Source organism: Neodiprion lecontei, chromosome 7, assembly GCF_021901455.1.
Source record: "Neodiprion lecontei isolate iyNeoLeco1 chromosome 7, iyNeoLeco1.1, whole genome shotgun sequence".
Lineage (NCBI taxonomy): Eukaryota > Metazoa > Arthropoda > Insecta > Hymenoptera > Diprionidae > Neodiprion > Neodiprion lecontei.
Genome location: NC_060266.1, coordinates 16368446 through 16377497, shown reverse-complemented (window position 1 = coordinate 16377497; position 9052 = coordinate 16368446).

The window sequence follows — 9052 nt, the reverse complement described above, 5'->3', positions numbered from 1 at the left end:
GATTCCACTTGAAAAATTTACTAGTAATATAGAATTTAATAAGGAACCCGAAACTATTTTTTTTATAATTCGAAAACTTGTCATTAATGAGGTAAAAATCGTCAAACATTTGAATTGTTTATAAAAATTGGGATTTTCAATAATGTTCAACATTGCATTTTTTTTATGAAAGCTTATTCGTTCACCTTCCGAATGCACTGTAAATGATGTCTTTACGTCGAATAGAACCGGATATATGCGAGCTCCTTTTGCATCAAAATTGAATGATTGTCTTGTAACTTTCGAAAACAAACATAATTCGGACGAACACCAAAATGCGTGTCGATTCTTTGTACCTTTATTTCGTGTGAAAAAAAGTATGAATAGATTGAAAAAATACGAGGTCATTTTTTGATTGACGTGACGTAGAATTCCTTATACGTATGTTGATATAGATATACATTCTGCATATTTCAACGAAAATTATATTCACCGGCGTCCGTATTTCTACGCAATGCGATCACGTGACTGGTAATAGTCTAATAGCCGGTATTCATAGTCAGGTTTGATTTGCAGGACTGTCTTGAGGCAGCTCAAAGCATAGCTTGATCGGCTGAGAGCTGTTCCTAATACAGTCTCGAAAATAATACGTAACTATTTACGAATACCGGCCAGACGTTGTCACAGGTCATTTTAAATTGAAAATGCAACGAATAGCTGTGAGTAAATTCATGATATAACAACGAAAATATCATCAATCTCCCAGGTCTCACCACGTGGAGGTCGCTATCAAACAGAGAAACGCCTAACCCGTCCCTACCTCCCAACCATGATCGGGTTTGCACCAAACAAATACAAAATGATGAAAAATAATATAAAATGGTAAAAGTAAAATTGAACTCGTTTAAACTTAATAAACATAATCACGAAATCTGTATGAGAAGGATTTCATAGAAATTAAATTGAAACAGTATAAGTGAAACATGACAGTAATCTTGATAAAGAAAATTGATATAACAAAGCATCGAGCATTGTATACATTATACATTATATGGCTAAATAAATTCTATAGAAAGCGCAAACTATGGAAAGTAGTACGTCACGAGTGCAGGTCACAGATAGTAATGAAAAAATAGGCTATAGAATATTTACATAATATATAGGTATACACGCAGTCTGGTCCGACTGCAGAAAGTATTCCTGGAATGAATAATCAGATATATAATTATAACGATATGACTAGCAAATTTTTAGCACAGTAATACATATAACTAACTAAACATAAATCACAGAAATATTGCACGTAAGCTATATACAAAGCTATTATATTTATGTACATATGTTCATATATTTAGATTACAGTGTTTTGTCGTCTGTCGGTCGTGAATTTACTGTTTCTTACGCGCGGCCTTATCTGGGCTTCGATGATTTGAGGGGGTTCGCGGATTGAGCGTTGTCGGGCGCGTCTAGAATCTACGATTTCGGGTTACAAACAAAAGTAAAAGAAATCTGCTCATTTATTCTCCATTTTTTCGGTCCATAATTTATCGTCACGTTTTATTTTATCAAAAATCAATCCCTTTGGCGTCCAAACTATAAAATAGCACCACTTCCTATTCGTAATGTGTAGAAGACCTTGGAGCTGATACATGTAATTATGAGAAAGCTCTAATTTGGCGTTTCCACGGATTATTTTCGTCTCAAATATTAATTCTGTATCCCAAAAATCTATCGAGCGAGCGCAGCGAGCGAGCAAAATTTTTAAATGTTCAAGCGAAATCCCACAAAAAGTACTGATATCCCCAAAAAGCACCTCTGTTGCAAAAACCTTTCGCCAAGTATATTAATGTGACAGCCACCCACAAAACAGCCACCTACAAAACTGTCATCAAATCAGATACTGCTGCCAAGTATAATTTATTTAGAAGCTAATGATGATTTTGATATACTATAACTAATGACGACAAAAAAAAAATTGAAATCAAAATTGAAATTGAAAAAAAAAATAATTTTTATTGAAAAAAAAAAATTGGAGATAGTGGTAAAGGCGGGCTTTTTTAAAACAAGCACAAGAAAATACAAGTCGAGCTATATCAATGTTGTAATGGCAATATAAACATGGGCCCACCAAGTACCACGTACTCCAATTTTTTTTTTTTTTATCAAATTTTTTTTTTTTTTTTTTTGAATTTCAATTTTGATTTCAATTTTTTTTTTTTTTGTCATTATTAGTTATAGTATATCAAAATCATCATTAGTTTCTAAATAAATTATACTTGGCAGTAGTATCTGATTTGATGACAGTTTTGTAGGTGGCTGATTTGTAAGCAATGTGTGCATGTATGATTACCCCAGAATTAGGTCAAGTTTATTTCTAAAAACAAAACGCGCGTATTTTAGTGGCCTAATACGTACGCGCCGTATTTACTTTGTATGGAAAATTCTGCCAGGTACATTGTAATTTTACCTTGGATACTTAGGTAATCACAATAAGTGATAAGAATATTCCTTATGATCGACAAAGTGTAAACACTCATGCTAATTGCCGAATATCGATTCGATCATTTAACCTGAACACGTAACAAATTGATGACATATTTTAGCGACTAATGCAAACCGGGCTAGTACCACACGTCACAATGCATTCTAGTTTACATTTTCGTATGTATAAAAAAACTAGAGAATGAATTTAAACTGCTATTATGAACAGCAATATTGGCTCTTGAAAGTACCTTCTTAAATTAAAGCCCTGTCAGAGAGGGTGCACCATCAATCATATAAATAATTCGATTTACCTCCTTTTTTCCTGAAATTTAGCCAAAATCTTTATGCCGGATCGTTTCTTCTTCTTCAAAGACACATTCTCTCTCTTCTTAGCCATCGCGGGAATAAATACTGATTCGAAATAATAAAAAACACTGTAGAAAAACACAAGAAAAAATAAAAGCGCGGAACACTATCCACGTGCCGAGCGACGAGGATTCGAAGGAGGGGAATTGTAGTGGGGGGTGTTGAGTCTGCTCTCCTCGCTTGTAATTCGCATCGTCGCCGGCCAACGCAGTCGTGGCGCTAGCAGCCGCCCGCCTTTTGCGCGAAAAATTTGCTGTTTTATGCTTCGTGATTTTCCTTCTCATTTCCTCATTTTTGAAGATAATTAGGTTCTTAGGGAGTCATTTTGAAGATAAAGAATAGATCTGTGTCGCCTCTTTCGCCGAATTGCGAAAAAAAATTCACTGTCCGTTGTGTTTCACTTCAAACATAACGTACTTTCAAGTACGTTTTACGCAAATCTGAAAGCGAAATCGAAAATTCGGCAAACGAGGCGACACAGATCTATCCTTTGCCTTCAAAATGACCTCCTAAGAACCTAATTATCTTCAAAAATGAGGAAATGAGAAGGAAAATCGTGAGTCTCTGTTTGCGCGCGCTCTTCGAGGCATAGGCAACGCCCTTAACCTTTTGAAGCATACATTTCACCTTGCAGTCAAATTCCTTGAAACTTGGTATAGAAGGGTTCTCGAGGTCGGTGATTTCAAAAATGAGGTCATATATGAGAAATTTTAACTATTTAAAATGGTGGATCTAATATGAGCGAATGGGATCAATTTTTATATTTTCAGTCCGCCATATTGGATCCGCTATTTTAAATTTTTTAATTTTGACATTGGATTCATTTTTAACGGTCCAAAAAATTCGGGATTACCGAGTTCCACTCTTCTAGTCCCCATAACCTTTCCACAATTATATTTGTTCTGTAAAAACAGGCATTTTCAACACTTTGTTTCTTTATAGCGATCACCAGATTCGCGGAATCACCATAATAATCCCTCTTAAAACGTCAACAATGACATCTTCGAAGGCCGATTATGCACAAAAAAAAAATAGTAGCAATATCTCAAGAATTGAATGTAAATGTTGAATAACCGATCTAAAAAACAATTGTCTCATATCTGAGACGCTGTGCCGCAAAGGGTTATTCGTATTACAATTTTTGTCCCGATAAAAGGAAGACGATAAACCTTGCTGCGTTTTGTGGTAAATTTTTTTGTCGTTTTCGAAATTTTTTACAAGTTAGCCCCAAAATCTAACTTTTGCAGTGGTCAAAATTTCATTTTCAATAGTTGTACTTTAAAATTCTCGTAAAATATATCTTGTTTCAATAAATAGGGGAATTACAAGAAAATGTAAGACAAGTAACTATCAACGATTAGTGTAATTGTAATTGTCAACTACTTCATCTTCTGGTTATTGCAATATTAAATCTGTACATTTAGTTGACCATATTTTTCAGTGAACTAAAACCTTGATATCAACTTACGGTTGAACCAACATCGGAACTCGCATAATAGTTACAAGTAAACATACTCGTATAGTATGAATGACTGGAATACAAAATAATAATTACACGCACTAGATTTTTTGGTTACAGCTGCAAAACATATTTTTATTCTACTACACAGAAATATATTTTTGAATTATGGTAAGAAAGAAAATTATTAAAAACTATAGAGTAACAAATATTAGAAATTTCCCCCTGTATGGGCATAATAATCAGTGAATACAATACGAATTGACTACAATTTTCTACCATCATAGAGTTCCTGTAATAGATATGTATATACATAGTTACATAGATAAATAAATACATGGATAAATTATTTCATGATAAAAAGTTGTAGCCACTGATAAAAATTATACGAAACTTAATATAAGGATTCTTTATAATTTGTCTTTAATTTACAATTAATTCACCTCAATATATATGGCGTGAGCACGTATTATTACTAATAAGTTCACGTTTTTCTGATAAATTGTACTTGTTATTTCTTTATTATATACTCAACTGATATTTGATCAGAATGAATCAGTAGAGCTTTCGGTAATTGATATAGAAATTTTTCTTCTTTTTATAATCTACAAAATTTTGCGTACTTCGAGTAGTGAAAACGTTGCTGTTGTAATTCTGTACACTTCTCTAATTTATCAATTTTTCTTAAATATGCATTTTCACGATTTTCACAGCACGAGGAAAAATAAATTCGTCAATATGCACATGCAAATTATTGTTGAAATTCATTTGTCGCAATGTTTGTTAAGTAACGCATATTCTCGCTCAGTCAGAAATATTCAAATCTCGTTAAACCTGTTACTCGATGAATATTTGTCGTTCTAATTCCTTGAAAATTTGGAAAACTAACGCTGTTGATCAGAATGAAAGAAATATCAAGACGTGAGTGAAATGTTCTTAAACTTACAGTAATATACAGTATAATATGCGCGATCTCTTATTGGATTCAATAAATCACCTCAGTATGAATATACATCCTGTATCCTGTTTTCTAAAGAATCCGGCAATATCGCAGGATTCAAGTATTTACAGAAATATTCAAATTAACTTATCCCGGCGTTTCGCGTAGTCGAGGTCAAGCACACGGCGAGAAACTTTCACCAGATCGTAGTAAATATATACTTGTCTGACTGTATAAATAGACACTGAAACTCGTCAACTCACTTAGTGAAACCCAAAAATTTTTCAATTAACAAACCATAGCTGTGTCAAGCATTAAGGGCTCACATACCTCTGTGCGCGCTGAAAACCGAGTAAATTTGAAACATTACTGTAAAGATTATGTGGTGAAAAAAAAAATTAAATTGATGATTTCACATATTTTATTAACTCTTCAACTAGAAGATTTTTTCAATGTTGACACTATTTTTTACGGGTATAATAGGACTACTGATGAAAACCTCCTGATGAAGCCTCCTTGTTGACATCACAACTTGACCAAAAATGATCGATTCTGCAAAAAATAAAAAAGAATCTTGTAAAATAACGTAGTAGTAACAGTCTGACGGAGGGAATTTTTTAGTTCATAAGTAAAGAAATTGTAGTGTTTGAGACTTGAGTATGCGATTGGAAAAAAAAAAATTAGAATTTAATGATTTATAAAAAATTGTACAACCAAAAAATTGAAAAAACCTCTTAATAGACTATAGAGAAATAATTATCAAGATTTAAAAAAAAAGGCTAAAAAATATTTGAAATTGATAGAGTTATCGTGCTGATTCTGTCTAAAATAGTTATAGTTTCGAGAAAAACGCGTTTAAAGTTTCTGGTAGGTACAACGTGAACTTACAGCGAGTCTCCCATTCCAACTTCGCATTATTTCTGTCGTATCTTCGTCTTTTTTACCGTTTTCTACCTTCTTTTGTCAATTCTAGCTTCTTTAGTGGATTGACTTTATTGTATCCTGGCGTATTTCAAACGGTTAGCATCTTCTTTTTCACAGTAATTACGAGCTTCAACCCCAATGCTGATTCCAAGTAATTGTAGAATTTGTAAATAACCGAGAGTTCCATCGTTAAATGTAGATACTGGAACGCTGGTTGCATTTTCTTTAATTTTACGACTACCTGTCATACACTTAGGAGCAAGTTTCCAAATTTTACCATTGAGACTCTCATTATTGTTCTCAAAAAATCCACCCAACCACTTTTCCAACAAGTCATCGCTACTCAATGCCTCGTAGATGGGTTTAATTGCCGTTTTTACGACCTCAGGTAATGCGGGCTTATGGACAAAAGTTGACCCCTCTGCCTTTGTCTTCTGCCAATCACACCAGCTCTCTTCTTTAGACGAATACCACGCTGGTCTGTTGGTCCTTTGCGATCAACGGAACGACGTTTCAACATTTTTTAAATTTTCACGGAAGCACAGGCACTGTACTCTTCGAAAGACGATATTCAACTAATATTAAAATCTTCAACTTCGCAGATGGTTCTACAAACGACCTTGTTTTTTAAAAAATCCAAGTTTTGCGAACAAAAGAAATACAAAATCCAGTTGTCAAGAGGAGCGTGGCAGTTAGCCAGGTATAGCCATCCCAACCGGATGCCCGGTTAAATTTATTGCTATAACTTTGTCACCGAGTAGAATTTTCTTAAAATTAAAAAACAAAATTCTTAATAGTATAAATAATAAAAATCCGTAAAAGAAAAATCGATTCTTTGAAAATTTCAGTAGTTATAATTAATTATATTAATAAAATTAATTATAATTAATAAATATAAGTAAATTCAGTAGTTTATATTTTTTTGTTTTTAAAGAGATTTTCGTTACTTTCGTTATTGAACTCATTTATTACTCATGCCACTAACAACAACGTACATCTTCAAGTCTGCAACGGTTTATCCGAGGTCTTATAATAACTTACCGTTATCAAATAGCGGTGCAAATGACGTGTATTATAAGACGATAATTATGTGAAAACCTGACGCTTCGGTGCTGAAATGCAATAGATATACGAGTATGTATAATAGAAGCTATGGGACGAGCCATCAATACGTCATAGAGCATCGTTATGCTACTTTTATATAAAATTTCCTTCTCTCGCGATACTTAGGTGAAGATAAAATTACTAACAAATAGAGAATTTATATCAGATTTATTTGACTCCGTATTGTGAGTATCAAGTTTCTCAGCTATTGACGAAATAGACTGCGGGGTTCTATCAGAGTTCAGCTGCAGCTTCGTAGAACTCATTTTCGTTTATTCGTTTTCAGTGATTAATGAATTCTCGAAAGTTTGTAGATAAGAATTGCTCTGTATAGCAAATTTTTCGTCAATCAAAATCAATCGGGTGAAAAGTGTAATTTTGAAATTGCCGATGATCTGGGATTCGTTGATTCTGTTCATTTACTTATATTTATTTTGTATTTTTTCATTTAAAAGAATGATTTAATAAGTATACTACACGTTCACATCAGTTTTTCTTTTTTTCTTCTCCCTGGTTTGGTGACGCAAGAATTATACAGCCAGCGAGTCTCGCTTCAAAAATTTTCCATCCAGCTGAAAGACGGTCATTGAAATGAGACGTTGCTGCAATCAACTCTTCAAGGTGCTGAATTTTTTCACCTGCGATCGCAGCTTGGAAATGCTGCAACCCATCACGTGTGGCCGCAGATTTTGTGCGCTGGAATCAGCAGGCACCGATACTTGGGCAGCCAAATTACCGATCTTTCGGTCTTTCAATTTCACCGCAGACTCCAGAGAAGATACTTTACGATTCAGCTTACTAATCGTAATCTCTTTCTCCTGGAGCTCTTGCCTCAGCCGTAAAAACGCCAGACGTGAAATCAAATTTTCCTCACTTTCATCCTCGACGTCACCAGTACGGGAAACTTCGAGTACCGCCAAATCATCATCGACCATTTGATCTGCAGACGAGTTTATGCCGCTCACTTCTGCAAGTTTCATCAAATTATGATAGTTATCAACCATCGAGAAGGTGATATTGGGTTTTTCCGAAATATTTCTTATAGATTTACAACCATGTTTGTTTGTAATAATGTTTATATAACGCGAGCATGTTTTACTCGTTTTTCCATGCGTCTTTTCCGTACACAAAGTACCCGTTTCTATGACGGTCCAGTGAATCTGCGAATGCGTATGCGCGGAGTACAGAAAAAACCACTTTTAAGTTCCAGAAGTCTTTTCTATACTCCGCGCATGCGCTGTCGCGAACAAATCTGACATTACGCGAACGTAACCTCAATTTTGTGCTTCCTGAAAAATCGCGTAACATACTCTTGTTATAAAAAGAATCGTGCAAACAAGTGACGGTACAAAAAAAGCACTAAAATGCATCCGAATATCACATATCATGTAGACGTATATCAACATAAAGTTTACACATTCTTGAACGTGATTGAACAAAATATGTACTTTTAATGTTTCCGAAATATTTGGCATAGCATTAAAACATCTTCTTAAGTCTTCTAAACGTAGGTGTAAATTCGCTGAAACTGTTTTTATAGAAAAGCAGCCATCAGCAACTTTCTTCGTTGCGTTAAAAGCGCTGATATAGGCCTATCATGTATCATATAAGGCGACGGATAAAGTTGTTGACGGCTGCTTTTCTATAAAAAAAAGTTTTAGCGGATTTACACCTACGTTTAGAAGAGTGAGAAAAAAATCTTTTAATGCTATACCAAATGTTTCGGAAACATTAAAAGCACATACTTTGTTAAATCACGTTCAAGAATGTGTAAACTTTGTCAACAAAGGATTGAG